The sequence below is a fragment of the Battus philenor genome, unplaced genomic scaffold (assembly GCF_028537555.1).
Source record: "Battus philenor isolate CCGP_79_NKW_IND1 unplaced genomic scaffold, ilBatPhil1.0.hap1 SCAF_8, whole genome shotgun sequence".
NCBI classification, from domain to species: domain Eukaryota; kingdom Metazoa; phylum Arthropoda; class Insecta; order Lepidoptera; family Papilionidae; genus Battus; species Battus philenor.
In genome coordinates this window covers 15951156-15969340 of record NW_027181748.1, presented here as the reverse complement: position 1 = coordinate 15969340, position 18185 = coordinate 15951156, and the positions used below count along the sequence as shown (strand labels likewise).

At 35.5% G+C, this 18185-nt stretch overlaps 1 non-coding gene across 1 annotated transcript; it reads right to left on the bottom strand.

Moving 5' to 3' along the window:
- Nucleotides 1–6133: 6133 nt before the first annotated feature.
- On the bottom strand, nucleotides 6134–6206 carry TRNAR-CCU (transfer RNA arginine (anticodon CCU)). The gene has a single exon. It is a non-coding gene; the product is annotated as a tRNA-Arg (tRNA).
- Nucleotides 6207–18185: the final 11979 nt, after the last annotated feature.

Here is an 18185-nt window from a genome sequence, read left to right as displayed (position 1 = left end):
TCTGATTTGATCTCGCAGCGAAACTCCAGATATAGCTTTCTCTATTGCTCTCTGGTTATCATTGGTTGACTCTCTTCCGTATTAATTACTTCAAAACCATTGATTTTACTTCACATGTTCGAAGTATTTTCAAAATCACTAGATCAATATTTTTGAAACATTTCGTTTCTCACAGGTGTCACTAGCGCGCATGCCCGCTCCATATGATTCATCAAACGTTTGACGACGTGTTGCATTCGGTGAGCTGATATATCCTCGGACGTCAAGCACGAGTGATAATACATCGAGACCGCTCGAAGAAAACATTCGTTTGTTTGTTGAATTGATAGCTGGTATTTTAATATTAATCATGTTATTTTTTATCTTGAATCATTTGGATCTTTAACCTAATTCGATGGTTACACTTTTAACATCATTTTGACATTTTTCTTCCTTTTTTTTCATTTTATTGTGTATCTATTTATCACTTGAAAATAAGCTTTCGTTTTAAAGTATGTTTGTCTCTTATATGATAATATGTTTTATTGATAAATAAAATGAAATTGTACTCATATGTTTTAAGTAAGATGAACTTTTACGTACCCCGTAGGCATCTACAATATCCGGACCCACTTTTTATCTATATAAGTAAATGAATTTGGAGTGTCTATTTGTAATATTAAAATAACAGATTTTTACTACATGTATATCAATATATACGGTACATACATCAACTTTTTTAGTTTTTTTTTCTGTCTGTCTGTTTTTTCTGGATAATCTCTGAAATAGCTGGACCATTTGACGGGACTTATACTGGTAGGTAGTTAATGTTATATGGAGTAACTAAGGCTACATTTAATTTAAAAAATTCTTAGACAAAAATTAAAATGGTTTGGTTAAACTCACAGAGCACAGGTAGTATTTAATTTTTTAAGCCTGAAAAACATGTAAACATTTGAATAAAACAAATAGAAAATATAAATATAAATTGACATTTTCATTTTCTTTTTGTTCGCGTTTTTTCTTGTCACACTGTCTCTTGTCACACCAACCTATGTTAAACTAGTCCCGTCTTAAACTATTTCCTAAATTACACCTCTAACTAGGTATTTCAAACTAAATTTAAGTAATCCAATTTTTTTATGCTTGTAAATTCAGTTTTAGTTTTTTTTGTAATTATCTGATGGCGTCTTGTTTGTTTGTCTGTTCATAACGATATAAAAATATGTAGTTTTTGACATTATCTTTCGTACGACCACTTCCTCATCCCTACTCCATATTGCCATCCTCGTGTTGTGCGCCAGTATCTATGCTGCGGTCGTTGTATTCGCCACATCGACTAAGCATTTATTTGCCCTTTTAAAGCTCCTAAACCAATCCAATCACCCGGTACATTAATTTAAAAAAGGAACATGAACTTTTTTTGATACTTTTTTATCAAGAAGTCTAACAATTTTATTTGCAGTAGAACAATTACGCGAGTACTTGAATTTTGGTCAGACGTATCATAAAATCGAGTCAGCCGCCCGAGACTTGGCAGGTGCGCTGCTAAAATATTGAAATGCGTTTTATTGCTTACATTAACCATCTATATGCTCTCAGCATTAATGTCTGTTTAATATAGTTCAAGCATTCGCATTTTATATTGCCTTCTAAAATATTGTGTCGACTAACATAAATCCTTCATGTTTCTAAATATATGTGTAAAGAAACTAGGTTCTGCAATATAGAAATTTAGTATTTTGCCGCGCTTATTTAATGTCGGTAAAGCAGTTGCTGTTTAACCTTGACAGTTCATAGATGGCGCTGTTAATAATGGTGTTATGACGGCCTCAATTGCGGTCGCCGGTCGGTAAAACAGTAGATTTTTTGTAATGTCAAAGTGATAAAAAAATGTGGGAGGATAGATTTTCAAAATGAATCGACAATTTAAATAATAACTTTATTGTGTATGTCGTTTCTCTGTTTTCAGAACAACGCTTTATCCTTTTTATTTTCAAGCATACGTCTATATAGTGAAGAGAAATTGTCTTATACATATTTGCGACAATAAACAGAAAAAAAGTCCGTCCATAAGAAACCATTATAAGACAAATATAAGGGATACAAAGTTTTTATATCGATTAATTCTAATTTGTATCGCTTGGGTGTTTTGTTTACAATATATTTTTCGTGTCTATTGGGCGCAGAAAGTTGGGAGAAGGATAGACGCTGTTTGATACGGATCTTTTCTCTCCCAGCCGCGAGTCACGACAGCCATTTTTTTACACAATTTTTCTTATCAGTTAATACAGTATATATTTATACATATAAACAACATAATTTATGATTTTACTAAATTATACAATCATTTCTACACTGCTGCCTAATCGCTATAGACCGTTAATTGCCTTTAGGTTTAAGACAATTGGAAGGTTTAAGAAAATTGAATTTTCCTCTATCATATCGTAAGGATACCGTGTGAGACAGTAAATTGGGATTGCCAGGGCCAGAATGAGGCTCGTTAAAAATATGAATTGTGTTGTGAAAGGAAAAGACATCGACACACACAGACGAGAAAACAATTAATTCATGGCATGGAACGAGAAGGGCCGGTTCAGATAAACACCGAAATAGATTTTTCTTCGAGCGCCTCCTTCGAGACACGTGTCCGGGACTAAAAATATCTATCATTGTATAAATATTTTTAGTCCTGGACTCATATGATGGACAAATTTCTGGATTTACTTTACTTTATTTACTTTATTGGAGATAGGCAATAACAAAAGGCAGTAAGAAAGTACAAACTTATAAGCATAGAAATATAAAATCAGTTACAGTTGTTACCTTATAACTATCTCACTGAGAACATATAATGATTTATAGTCAAACAATGAAAAAAAATAAAAATGAAAACATTACTAAACAGGGATCAAAGACTATGGTTTATATATTTATATTATGTTTGTAGAGAGCACGAGAATATCAATATCACTAACATATTAACATTACACACTAACATTGATCCCCGGTGGAAAAGACAACCTATTGTTACGCAATAATTAATGATCAGGTAAACATAAATATGAGATCGAGATGATCAATTTAAACTTCTCTGTTATAAAACATTTCAACTTCAATATAAGCTACAAGAGGTTCCAAACGTATTGATATAATAGGATATAAAAAATAAGGTGAAATTTTCATTTAAAATTCCTAGCCATTAGAAAGGCAGGTATTTTTTCTTTCATAGGTTAGTAGGTCTGTCTATAACATTTGCTATGCGCCTGTTTGTCAAAAGGTTAAATTATCTGCGAGTTACACGTGTTTTCGTCAAATTTTGCAATTTTGTCAAGCGCGCCATGTCTCGATTGGTCGATGTCATTGGTTCTTCGCGATTTTTTTAACCAAAAACTAGACTCAGAGATATGGTTCAGCAACCACCTTGTTTGACTGATTTGAAACGTGAGACTTCAGACTATTCAGCAGACTAAAAAGGCCAATGAGAGGATGCCGGTATATATATATATATACATGTTAGTTTGACCGTGTAAAATTATGAAATTGTTGAAAATTTATCAATGTAGAGTGGATACATATTTTTAAAAAGGCTTTGATATTAAAGTTATTATTGAGTGTGGACGAAGTTGCTTGTTGTTGGATATAAATAATGAAGCAACGAAGACACAAGGTAAACTTGTCGTTGATGTGCAGACGTTGGAACGCTGTTTTTTATATTTGCCTCCGTCTTGGGGGACCTTTCGTTTCCTCTACACCTGCTTAAATATTCTTTTTATTTTTCTTTTATAATTTCTAAGCTCTTATTATTCTTCTGTCTCTCCTTAAAATATCTTACATTCATTGCCTTTCATCTCTCATCTCCATTCCCAAGGTATCACATTTATTTATTATTTTATTATTATAGTAGATTATTACTGGACTTATTTTCTTGTTTAATTTATTCTCTTATAACTTCTCAATGACTCTATATTCTTGTTATTTCTTCTAACATTCTTTTTTAATTTTTTTTATATTCCTTCTTAGCTTTGTCTCGCAGACAGACCGAAGTCTTCCAAATACGGGTTAGTCGGTCATCAGGTGTTTGTATTGGTATGATGTTAGTCGAATATAAGAAAATTCTCCACAAGTACGTTGCATTTGATGCTAGTCTGCTAAGTTACATTCGTTTTTTTTAAATAACGGCTTTGAGTTCATTTCTCGTTTTTATTGTCTTTCTCGTGGCTGTGGGTCGTGGTCTAATATGTCAGTCTCCGCCACCATGTTTATCCAGCCTGCTTTATTTTCTACCCTAAAGAGCTATGCACGGTAGTGTTGCACACATTTGTAGCTGCGTCAATTCTTGCGAGTAAATGATCATCCTCTAGTCCAGAGTTCCCTAAACTTTTTGTGTCGTAGACCCCTTGCCATGTTTTTCGTGTTGGGTAGACCCCCTACTTACCTGATATTGATTTCCTGTAAATTTCTAACTGCAGTGAAGTTTAGTGTTAAAAAATTAAAGTAAAAACACATTTTAATTTAAAATCCTACAACTTACACAATTTTATAAACATATATAATAATTTTTTTACTTCATAGGTACTTTCATAAATAATGTAAATGTTTTGATATTATAAGACAGTATGATGTAAGTAAATAGGTACTTCCAGTGTATGTGTTGAGATCCACTATCGTGGACCCCCGTTTTCATTTCATGGACCCCAAATTTTTTTTCGCTGACGTAGACCCCTTGCAGGTTGTCATAGACCCCTAGGGGTCGATATAGACTACTTTGGGAATCACTGCTCTAGTTCTTTTAGATCTCTTTGTTAACAGCTATTAGCTTCTCCTAATACTCCGAACTCTCCCACACATATTGATTCCATTAACAATCCGTGACAATATAAGATCTATATCAGTACATAATTTGTTTTAAATTGTAGAAGAATTTGTTATTTTAAAATAGATGGAATAAAACCGATTTTTCTTTCGAATTTTCCTTAATGCATAATAAAAAGCAGATTTCCTCTAGCTCCGCACAAAAGGCGTCGGATAAATCGTCTAATTCATTAAAAACGGGGTCGTCGGTGCGGCGGCGCTATAAACAATTCCCCCGGAGGTGCTCACCGGCTCTCGATTAACATATAAATGCGCGCCACTTGCGGCGGAGAGGTAAATAAAAACCCAATCGGTACACCATTAAACGTGAGGTTTTTGCACACCCTACCGACGCAGAATCTAATGTTTCAGAGACTACACTGTTGCTTGTGATACCAACATAATGTAAGATCACATTTATACACTATTTTGAAATACACGTCGACGGCCTTTCACTTAAACTACGCGGGTTCTAAACGCATCTAACTCTAAGAAGTACCCACAACAAACTCATAGAGATATTTTGGTTAGTTTGTTTAATAAACTTTTATAATTTGACTATCATCATTTCAACCGAAGGAAGTCCACAGCCGGAGATATTCCTTCCCTCTAAATTACCCAGAGGTGCGTCTTCCGAGGACCTCGATAAGGTCGTCCTAAATACTTTTTTTTTAATTTATAACATACTTATTCAGAGACAAATATATGTTATATGCTTTATACAGACAACGGAAAAATATGTATATACTAAGGACATACAATTAAAAAAAAATTAAAAAAATCGGATGAATTTACAAGATGGTCTCTCCCATAATAGCGTTACAATTTTCCGTCTGCTGGGACACGGGCCCTACTCATGTTGGTAAATTCTATTTATATTCCAAGCAATATGTTATTATGTTCTCCTTCATATGCTCTGTTAAGTTGTTATGTTATATAAATAATTCAAAATGTACGAAAATTTAATTAATTTTTATTTTCCATTTATTGAACGTATGATTACGGAAAGAACTTGAAATCACAAAGGCTATATTTATAGACCCCATCTGTGTACGACAGGAAACAATTTTATACAAACATTTGCAAAAATAACGTCTCTATGATTTCGTTACTCTGTGGCAATGCTCTAAGACGCAAGGTGATTTGGCGCCCCGAGGGAATTATCAGGATTGACATTCGCTCAAAGTGCTGGCATTGAGTTCCGATTGCGTAATAACATATTTATTTTTAAAAGAACATTTTTTTAAAAATATATTAAATGCTATGAAAACTTGTAAAAAACGTAAAAATTTTCTTTGTTTACCCCTGGTGGGACTCGAACCCACAATCCCCGGCTTAGGAGGCCGATGCCTTATCCATTAGGCCACAGGGGCTTCGTTAACTCATACCTAATAATAACCTACATTTCGATTTATAAAATATTTCACTAACGACCTAAATTCTTTTTATATCATTTTATAATGCCATGAATCCACTCAATGATTCCCGAACCATTTTTCTCATAACACTCAAAATTTAGCTAGTTCCGGCAGATATCCTGCCACATTCTGCTATATTCCCTAAACTCTACCAAAATATAAAGATAAGATCGAGGTACAATGATCTACTAGCTTTTGCAAGTCTGTACGTTTTTTTGAGTTATTAGCCGTTGTTTTCGAGGTCCTCTCGTTCAACCTCTGCTATATTTAGGTCAGGGACTTTACATTATCGGGAAAAAAATTTTTTAAACATTTTCCTTTCATCCCTCTCAATTTCTTATGTACTCTACAACCTGTTTTTTGTCTTCACGTACAAATATTCTTTCATGCATCGCTTTCCTTCCCTCTTTATCTTTTCTATGTCACAGATTATTACAGTATCACAGTTTATTTGACTCGTATACAACTTTTGTTTACATTTTATTTTTATTTATAATTATAATTTTCTTGCAGTAAATACTCTTTTTATATATAATCTTATTTATTTATTTATATATCTGTTTTGCGTGTAGGCATGATCTAAACACGTTGCTCTAGGTATAGAACATGCAAATTTTTATACGTAACTGCGTATATCGATAGGTGTACTTTTTATTACATATAGTGACCACTTGAAAGATTGTGAATCCCTATTATTTAGTTACGGTATAGACTCCCGTAGAGTCTCTTTTAGATCCCTTGGGATCCATATGGACCTCTTTGAGAACTAAGGACCTGAATAAAATTATTCCATTTATTATCCAATGATGTCGCGGTACAACATGCGCCGCAGCACGCAACCTGATTACGTTTAGTTTTATGTTGATAACAGACGCGACAAGCTCGCCGGATGTTCAATATCAATAAAACGTTAGTTCAAAGACTTCTCTCGGGACCGTGTTACCGCTGAGTGTTGTAAAATATTTCGGGCGTGTTCGAAAATTATACTTTTTTAACCTAGTAAATAAATAAATAAGCATTTTTTATCCCACAAATAGTGTTTATACTTTGGCATTTACAGCTTCTTACTTACGACGTGACTTATAAGAAGGCTCAATGTCACCCAGAGAGTAATGGCGGAGCATATTCTCCGCAGCAGAACCAAGATCAACCGATGTAGCTTGAAGAATTGCTTGTGGCAGTGGCAGCGGAGTCGAATGGTTTTCGAGTGGCGACCAGGAGCCTGTCCACGTGGCGTGGGAAGGTTCCTCATTAGGTGGAAGGATGACATAGTTCAGGTCGCGGCAAGAGCTGGATGCAGGCAGCCCAGGACCAGTCATCGTGGCGATCTTTGAAGGAGTCCTATGCCTTGCAGTAGGCGTCCATCGGACCAAAGAAGATTTACTCCTTCACCAATTGAGAACTGAGGAACTTTATGGAATTTCATAAGGAAAAGTTTAGTATTTAATATACTTTATGACAGTGCAGTTTTTTTTAATGGACGCCGCTGTTGGGGGCCTTTCCTTGCCCTATCTTATTTACGGGACAGGGACGTTTTTATCTTTTAACGATTCACTTTTTTTTATTTATATGCTCTTCTGTCATACTTCACATGATCTATCTTTCTTCTACTTACATTCTACAATTTCTCTTTTTTTTACTTACTATCTACCGTTCGTTCATTGCCTCCTTTACTTCGCCTCCTTCCTTACTATCACAGCTTTTGGTTATCACATTATTTTTACTTTATATTTTCTTTTATTCTTCATTTTAGCACAGATTACATAGTATTTAATTTATTTACTTTGTAATTATTTTAAAATATTTTAGGCTACTATCTATACTAGCTTTACTTACATTAATTACATGTTTTACTATTTTTTTGCAATAATCAAGGAACACTGGCCTGTCGGGTTTTTCTTTTATTAATAAGGCGATGGTGGACAGTACATAGTTAACGTATATGTCAATCTATTGTCATACATATATCGTACATACATATATATAACAAGAGGTAGTCTCTTGTTCGTGGAGTCGATGTACAAATTACTAAATCCAGATGAATACACATTAAATTTAATTATTGTTTTCCATCTGTCCTTACAGACGTAACGTTCGTACCGCTAGTATTTATTAGCCCGTCGCATTCAAAAAGAAACAATAAATTTATGTAATAATTTAGAAAGTTTGAAAATATTTATCCGAAGTAAAGTGCATCAAAAATCATAAATCATTATATAGGTATAATTCATACAAAATGAATACCTTATGAGAATCAAGCACAGTAACTAAGTTCGTAAGTCGCAAGCATGTTAAACTAGGCTACCACAGTTTGAAAGGAAACTGAGTTTCCGTAGTTCATATGTTTTTCATATGTGACAATTAAAGACACTGAAGTGTAAATGAAGATGTGCGTTGGACATCATTCAAAACACGCGGGGCGGGTCGTGCGCGGCGCAGTGCCGCCGGGCGCGGGTTTAATGATTCCGCGAAGATGCGCACCGGATCTAAATATCCGAAGATTCACAGCCCGGCTATAAAGCCACAGGGCAGTTGACGACGGTAGTTCAAGTTCAATTTTACTAAAATAATATTTACAGGACATACACAGCTAAACATCTACTTATACTATTAATTTTTAAAAATACCAGCTGCTAGCGGTCTACATTCAGCATCTTCCGTTGACTGTATATACCACGTGGTTGCCGGTTCATTACAACTTTAGAATAGACAAATACGTAAAAAGAAATTATAATTATTGTCTGTTAGTTAATCATAGGTTGTAACCCGTAGTGCACTTTGTGACCAAAAGTTTCGTATTAGGAGGACTCTGAACGGATTTCGAGATAGAAGCTGGAATCATAGCAGAAGAGAGAAATATCGATGCTTTTCAGAAACAATAAAAAAAAAAATAAAAACTAAAAAATGTCGTGTAAGATCTAGACAAAATTAATAAAACTCACAATTATAGTAAAACAAATGTATAAATTTAGAAGGTAAAATCATAAAAAAGACAATCAAATTGTGATACATAAATAAACCTAAAAAAACTAAAATAAACATATTGTACTGTATCTGTAATATTATGGGGATTGCGGCAAAAGATGAAACATTTAAAAGGTATGTGGAAAATGATAAAGAACGAAGAATAAAGAAAATTATAAAGACGAAATAAAAAACTTAAACTGAAAAAAATATTGACCCCATGAATAATAAATTTACACACTTACAGGAGTTGAACGGGAGGCTTCAATAACGGGGCCTGTTGATATTAAGCCCTTCACTAAGCTTTGGATAACATATCTCTTGATCCAGTCCATCGTTCTGGTTTCAGCTCATATACTCCCACTTCACGGCATGGGCCTTCCTTAAACATATGATGAGACATACTACAATTATTACCACACACTTGGCTTCAGGGTTGGTGATCGTATTGAGGTATTATGGTACACAGAACGCCGCTGCCATCCTCGTGGGACTTATTTGTGAGCAGGGGCAATCTCATATAAATAATACACATTATGTTAATTATATAAAATTGAATCGCGGGAATCGAATCCGCGACTTTCGATCGCAAAGATCAGTCATCTACTGCTGAGCTACCACCGCTTTCCTTGATATTTGCAACGGAGTTACATCAATAACTCCCCCATCTCCATTCTTTCATCAGAACCAAGCCCCACGGATTCACTACATCCTACTACATACACGATTGAAATCAAAACGCTGTCGTGCTTCGCAGCTGGGAAAAGAAAGTTCCGTATTAAATAGCGGCATTCCCTCTTACAACTGTCTGCGTTTAGTTAAAGCGAAAAATAAATATTGTAAAAGAAAACACTAGCAATACAAATTAGAATTAATAAAATTAAAAAACACGGTTGACATCTATCTATCTTTTTTAGTACGAAGAAGTTACCTACGATCGCAAATCTCAATCCCATTCTTTATCGCTGAGTTGCTATACTGCATTGTCGTACTGCAAAGGTCTGCTCTGTGGCGCTCTCCGTCTGACGCAAGAGGATAGACATAATTTGCATATAGAGTTGTAAGAAGTTCGTCCTAATTATTTTGTTAGCATCAACCATCCGTAAACCCTGGCCGGCTCTGTGATGTCGGGCCGCCGATTTCTGCGGATGCATTCGTACATCGCTAATGACTGCAGAACAGGTGCATCCTGCTATCTCTCGTGCGTTCAGATAGAACATAGACATAGGTCTGTGTCTATTTCTATTAAACTTCTATTAGATTAATGCACTTTTAGTGTGAGGATAATCTTAAAATTGTTTATAAATGTGACAGAATTATATATCATAGAAGCAATAGTGGAATTGCATTACCAAATAGTGAGTCGTCTTTATTACTCCACTCAGCTAATACCTTGACCAAAAAACGTGACGTTATTATAAAGTCTTACTTCAACTGGTCAATGTGAACACGGCTTTCTTATTTAGTTTATTCGTGTTAAGAAATTAATGACTCATTGTTGTCATTTCGCTCAAGCATGCCTCGTGAATAAAAAAGGTGTCGATTTTGAATATTGATATAAAATCATTCGTAATATGTAGTTATTACTTCAACTGGTCAATGTGAACACGACTTTATTATTTATTCTATTCGTGTTATAATTAGGGACTTATTGTTATTCCAATTGCGCTCGCCTCTCTAATAATATTAAATATCGAGTTTTAAAAAATATAAAACGTCTTTGGTTGTTTTGTAAATAATTACTATCAACTTGTCAATGTGAATACGGCTTTCTTAGTTAGTGCACTAATGTTTAAAAAAAATTGTCACTTATCTTTGATTCTCGGCTGAACCATGTTGAAAATTTCTGTTCCTTATGATCGGTTCTGGCAACAGTGCAGGTGTACGTAACGTAGTATGAAGCCATACTATTACGGGAGTCTATTCATCAGGGCAGCTTAGTTACTAATCTTTAAGAAAAATCAGCTACAAACTGCAAAGAAACTTAAGTATATACAATCACCGTTTCAAAAGGTTACCATGACTTCCCGTTATGGGAAAGCTATAGAATGTCGGCTGATTTGTACACATTTTTAAAAACGAAGGATCCAGGCACCCGGCGCTCTTCGCCGCTCTTAAAGCGGAATTTAAACACCTCGTTATCTTAGCCCCCGTCAAGCGCGATGCACCAAACACGTATCACACTAGCACTCAAGAAACTGGCGGCCATGCGCAAGCCTACGTGCATGCAAGGGTTGAGTCCAACCACCGAGTAGTCCTAGCTTCGCACCCTACACTACACTACATTCACAACACTTTACACCTGCACAGGTGTAGTCCCTCTTCGTGCAAGTCTTCATTGTAACTGAGATACGATCACCAAGCGTGTGTAAAGTGTTTTTTTTATTATTATGGCCCCCGCTATTGGGAACCTCTCGTACCCCTATTTTGTTTGGGACAGGGACTTTATTTACAAACAATTTTTTCAGGGTTTATTATTTATTCTACACTCACTTTCATTCTTTTCAATTTATTTTATTATTTCCTTTTATCCTTCACAATATCTTGCAATTTTTTTTTGTTCTTTCATTCCTTCTTGCTTTCATCGCCTTCCTTTCCTCATCTTTTTTACTCTTAGGTGGTTAGGTACATTTTTATTTCTAATCTTTATTTTATTCTTTAGCGTAAAGTGTTAGTTCACGGACTCGATCCAGGTGAAGCTTCACAAAACTGTATCCAGCTAGAAGCATAGCGTCCATCACATCAAATGCAAGGATATAGTAATAATTTCACACTTATTCCGTTTACAAGACAAAGATGAAAAATTCGTGTTTATACAGGTTGATTGGTTATCGTATTTCATTTTTCAGTCAAGTTTTTCAGCAAGTTTTTATGTCTATTTGTAATCATTCTGAAATTTGGTATAAAATAATATGTATGTATTTACTTATTCTATTGATACGTAGTTTATACAATTATTAATTTTATTATGAAGTAATCCTAATTTTGTAGACGCTTTTTGTTATATAAGAGGTCGTCGTCGTTTCATCGCCCATCGCATCTCAAAGACGCCCATTGCAAGGCATAAGCTTATCCCAAAGATATCTATATTTACGGGGAGATATACCATAATCGCCACTCTCGGCAGGTGGGTTGGCGATCATAGTGTGCAATTATAGTACGTAGGAGACGGTACTGTCCATGTTCTGAATTGAATAAGATTATATCCCGTGAATCGCTGAACTGCCGCTGCTCATAAAGAATGAGCCATACATTCGTAGAAATTCTTGATGTTTTATTCGCACTAATAAAACTTTTATATCAATAAAGAATCACTCTGTAGTTTGTAGATAATGGATAGAATAAATAAAGATTCTGTGTTATTTTAATTTTTATGGAGACAGGTGTGTGTAATCGAGCGCGCGTATTGTGTCAGTCCGGTGTTAGAGGAAGCTATTTTTTAAACAATGGGCCGGCGCAGCGGAGTTGGCACGGCGCGCGGTCGCCCGGTGGCTTCAACTGAAATATAATGAGAAAGTATTTGGCGGACACACGTTGCTCGCTTCATCATTAAAGACTTTTCTATCAGTTGATTTACTGGCGCACAGGGAAATAAAACAACTTGATTTTTTACCTCATACTTCTTCGGGAAATTAATTAAAGCTACACTTGATGAAATAAATGACATTTACATACATATTTATAATAAAGTATTCACTTTTTAAGCATTATATGTGATAGCGGAGGTGACTTTTGTTAGCTAAATCAATGTACCTAAATAAAAAAAATTAGGGGGGAGAAACAGAAAAAAAACAAGTTTTTTTTTTAAATGAATTTTTTTTCAATAATACAGAAAGACGTATGAAACGGTAATCAATTTATATATGTATAAAGACAAAAAAATTCTGTTAACACGGGCTCTTCCGTTTACTACGAGGGAGCATATATATACATATATATCCTCGGCGTTGTAGCATTCTGGACAATATTGCTTTGTACATATATAATAATTACATTTTTATTTACATGTGTCTCCGGCTATTGCATCTTTAAAAGAGTAGTATATTTATAAATGTTGTGTTGAAAGCTCATTCGTCGGTTTAAACTCTCGGAGCAGGTTTTAAAGTAAGCGTTCAAAGGCTTGCTGTGATCCAACCGGTTTCTCACCTGTCGTGGGAAGTAACTAAAGGGAGGCTTCGCGGCTCCGCGCCGTCATTGGCGAGCGCACCTGTCCCCGCCCAGCCCAACTCACCTGGCGCCGCCCACCTGTGCCGTGAGGTAACAGGTATTTCGACTTCCGGTATCATATCTTATCTACCTTGACTACATTTACGAAGCCCCATATACAATAGTTGAATGTTAAGACGATATAAGAAATGTACACCTTTGTTTTGTTTCATTTATAGGTTAATTACTTATAGGTGTCAAAGTTTTAAATAGGTGATTTTTGTGCATAAAATAAATGTATGTACCACACTACAAACATTTAAGGTTAATGTACATGGGATTGTCACACAATAAAGACATCACACACACACACGCACACACACACGCATACACACACACACACACACACACGCGCGCGCACATACGCACGCACACACGCACACACACGCACAAACAAACACGCAAACACATATCTGAGGATCTGAGGATGGATAGGATATTTCACCGTCATAAATATGTACGGTGAATATATGATGTGAAATATCTTTAGATCATTAACATAATTTTGGTGAATTTCAATATACAACTGTTTCATAGAACCTTCTTATATGTGACGAACAGAGTGAACACTATGAACGATACAACGGTTCGACGGCTCTATTTTATTTAATCCTGATATTATACTCGTATAGCTTAACTTGGTTGTATATGTCCTAGGCTTTTCAAATTTCAATGTTTGAAATAACTTAACGGTTACAAAATGTGTTCTTTTGAGTTTTTGTTACGTACTTTGCACATAAGCGGTGGTAGCTCAGCGGCAGAGCACTGAGACTTGCGATCATAGGTCGCGATTAGATACCCGAGATACAATCCAGTATAATAGACACTTTGTGCATTATTATATAGAATTGCCGCTGTTCGCAAACAAGTTTTTAACACTACGATTGCCAATCCACCTTTAAAAGGTAATGGTGTATCCTTCCATAGATATCTTTGGGGGAGGCATATGCCTTGTGTGTGTCTATAAGCTGACACAACCTTTTTTATTTTTTGTCATGGATTCGCTATTTGTCATGCAATATCTCTCTAAATGTTTATTTGTCAACTTCGGCTTATTCCCCAAATGCTTTGGTTCTGGTTCTAGAACTGTTCTTCATTTTAATAAAACAAAAATATTTTTATACTATAATGCTAATATGAGAATCGAAAATAGTAGATGTTGCTAACTATATCCAGTGATTTAGTAGTTTTAGTAAATAATATAATTGTAACAACAGCCGGTGTTCCTATTTCAAAAATAAAAAGTCCAATTTTCAGCCTATGGACGTCTATTGCAAGGCATAAGCTTCCCTCAAAGACCGTTACAATGACCGGTGCTTTCCGCGACATTAAATATTTATAAAATAGGTTTTTTTTTAATATTCTTTGTCTAACGTGTACATTAGATACATATACATAATTTCATAATCATAAACAAAAAAGTACAATGGGCGGTCTTATTACACGAGGCAATTTGTTCCAGACAGCCATAATATGGAAACAATAGAAGTATAAATAACGGGTAATTAACGTGTATATGCAGACAAAACATACATACGTATATAGTGTGTATACTTATAATAAGGTATAACATATATTACGGTATAATACATTTTATAAATATATACATTAAACTGACTTGCATCACTCTTGCCTCAGAAAGAATAAAGTAACAGGAAGAAGATTTAACTAAGAAGGTTTAGTAAATATTCTTAACCATTTTCTTACAAATATGTAGTGAGTTTGCACGTCTTATATTCAGCGGTAAATCATTCCACAATCGAACGGCCTGTGTGATAAAAGATTTGGCCATAGACGAAGAAGAATTAGTGTATCAGGTGAAAATGATTCTTCATTTAAAAACATGTGTTTAACGAGTTGTATAATTGGTCAGAGCTACAGACGCCAGCTTCTATTCGCGGAGGCATCAGCTCGCCAAATGCGTGATGTTATCTGCCAGAGATTACACGCTGTTTCAGCGACGCGCTCGCCCGGAAATCCGGTGCGGGCGGCGGCTAATGACGTGCCGACGTCTCACCTGCCCGAGGCGCGGTCATTAGCGGCTAGTGATGTAATTAACTGTAAGGTATCGATACACATGTTTCTTTCGAGTAAGATCGCTTCTTATAAATTGGTAGTTTCGTCCAAAATACACCAATATCCTAAACACATAGTTCATTGACCAGCGTGTGTTGCTGGTGATGAGTTGCTGCTTGAGATTTGCTCGTTCACCGTGGGATTTATTAAAAGAGTCAAGATCATCCAGGGAGTGGATGCACAGAGATTTGCTGCGAGATCGAATCAGAAATCCTTCCAGAATCCTTGGAAAAACCTCCTTCACCGAAGTAGTTTGAAGCTTTTTTGGTGTAGTGGGCGGAATTCATCGCTTGTGCATTCGGCTGCCGATCGAGCCGAGAGGTTCCTTAGTGTGAACCACAAGCCAGGAGACGCAGCGTGTGTAGCTAGGTGGATCTACGGAATACTCAAGGTCAAGTCCGGTCATCCTGTCGATTTTTGAACAAGGCCTACGTCCAGCAGTGGGTATCTCTCGGTTGACGTAGTGATGATCTCAGCAATATTACAGTATCGATATCGATATAAATCGATCAAACGCAGCACTAGCGTGTCCGCCAACAGGCGCCAAGTCTGCTGAAACAAACGAAGTAGACACGGCCAGAGAAACGTCTGAGCCTTGTTCTGCACCTCGACGTAGGTGCGACTGCATCTCGGCAACGCATTTAGACTTGGCACGTGTCGCGGACGCCTGGAGTCCCGTGCATATCTTAAGAATAGAAAATTTTCTTAAAAGAAGGAGTTTTTTATTTATTTATTCAATACTCTTTACGTTAGAAAAGAAATACTTACATGCAAAGTAACTAAAAAAAGTAAATAATGTAAATACAAACATTTATACGTACATACATTTAACTATACATACACACCCAAGAATTAGGCCTTCCCCCAAAAACATCTATGAGGGATATACCATTATCGCCACGTTTAGCATAAGATATTCTGGCACGCAGAGGATGCTGCTGTCCATCCTCTGAAAACTTATTTGTGAGTAGTGGCAATCCTATATGATTAATGCACAAAGTGTGAATTACACAAGATTATATCCCGGGAATCTAACTTTTGACCTGTGATCGTAATTCTCAGGCTTCGCTGGGCTACCACTGTTCAATTATTACCTTATAGTATACATTTGATCAATGGAAAAGTGCACAGACGGGGGCCACAATGCCATACCCCATGCGCTGGTCCATCGACGTTTGACCCACGCTCGATTAACAAGTAGATTAGGCAATAAGCACCGCCGAAAATTTTCACAGATGACGTAACATAATGGCGTTAGTAGTTAGAAATGGAAACAGTAGGATAGTAGGGGGCAGCAGTAGGATACGGCGTAAGGAAGAGGATACTATTATACTTCCTACTATGTATAAATATTAATATAATATTTTACATAGACGCGCAAACATACACGCACGTACACTGATCATAACAAAATCGACATAAGTACAATGTAAAGATTTAAAAGCCAGTATATTTAATGTGAATTTCAAAATGTTTGAAATAAATTATTTACATTATTATTCTAGTCATAAATATTGTAACAATTTAAAATCCTTATTATGTTTTCTTATACATAAAAATTGCTGTAACATGTGTAATTTTTTTTTCAGGATTTAATTTAGGAAGGCGCTGCAGGATTTCTTGACCTTATCCCACTATCCCAGATTCTTTATAGAACGTGTAGGAAGTTGGCATACTATCACCCTTATATTATGGAATTTTCTTGGAGGTTTACCAAGCGTTTCGATTCAACTTTTCTGACCCGAACTGCTGGCTTGTTTACCGAGTAGTATCACCCAGGTCTCTTCAGGTTCAGGGTGAATAGGTACCTTCTGTCTGCAAGCCCCATCTTCAACCACATCATCCAGACAGTTGGTGATCAAACATGGCCAAGTTCAAGACAATTAAAGTAATAAAAATATGTGAAGCTCATTCAAGCTTTTCGTGAGGTTTAATACAGAGTTTCAAGCATTAAGGCCAGGTATAAATAGATTCTCAAACTTTCATCATAAATAAACTTATTATTTATACACATATGATTAAATGGAGGCACTAGCGACTAGTAATATGTTACTGTAATAATAATTATAATTAAACGGTTTTTAAACGGTTTTATTTAGTTCGACCCGTACGGAATTTATTTATTTGGGTCTAAATTAGAAATTGAAATTTAAGCACCTTCCCGTTGTCAGATTGATCTGAAATTTGGTACACACATTTAATTTAGATGACAATAAAATATAATAAAATCAATAACATTATAAATCTAAGATGGCCGCCGGTACAAAATGGCGGATTACATATTTTTCCTTAACCCCCTCAATATGGATATCAAATGAAAGGGCTACACTAGTAAAACACGATAATTATGTCAAAGTCTAAAATTCAAGATGGACGCCGTTTCAATATGGCGGACTAGGTACATATTTTTCCACAACCACCACAACATGAGTATCAAAAAACCGTTTAACTTAAAAGTTTTTTAAATGTATTTATAATAACTTATGTTGTTACAATTTGAAAGGAGTCATAGCTGGTGATATCTTTCAACAAAAGAGATTTTTATAACAATCTGGAATTTTAAATTTTTGTCACTGCTCGTTTTTTTATTATTATGTATGTTATTGTTAAACTGAGAAACTGGTATGAAATTGAACCGGTACGGTGCGAGTGTCATTATATGAGTCGGTATCAAGTGATAGGCGTGTG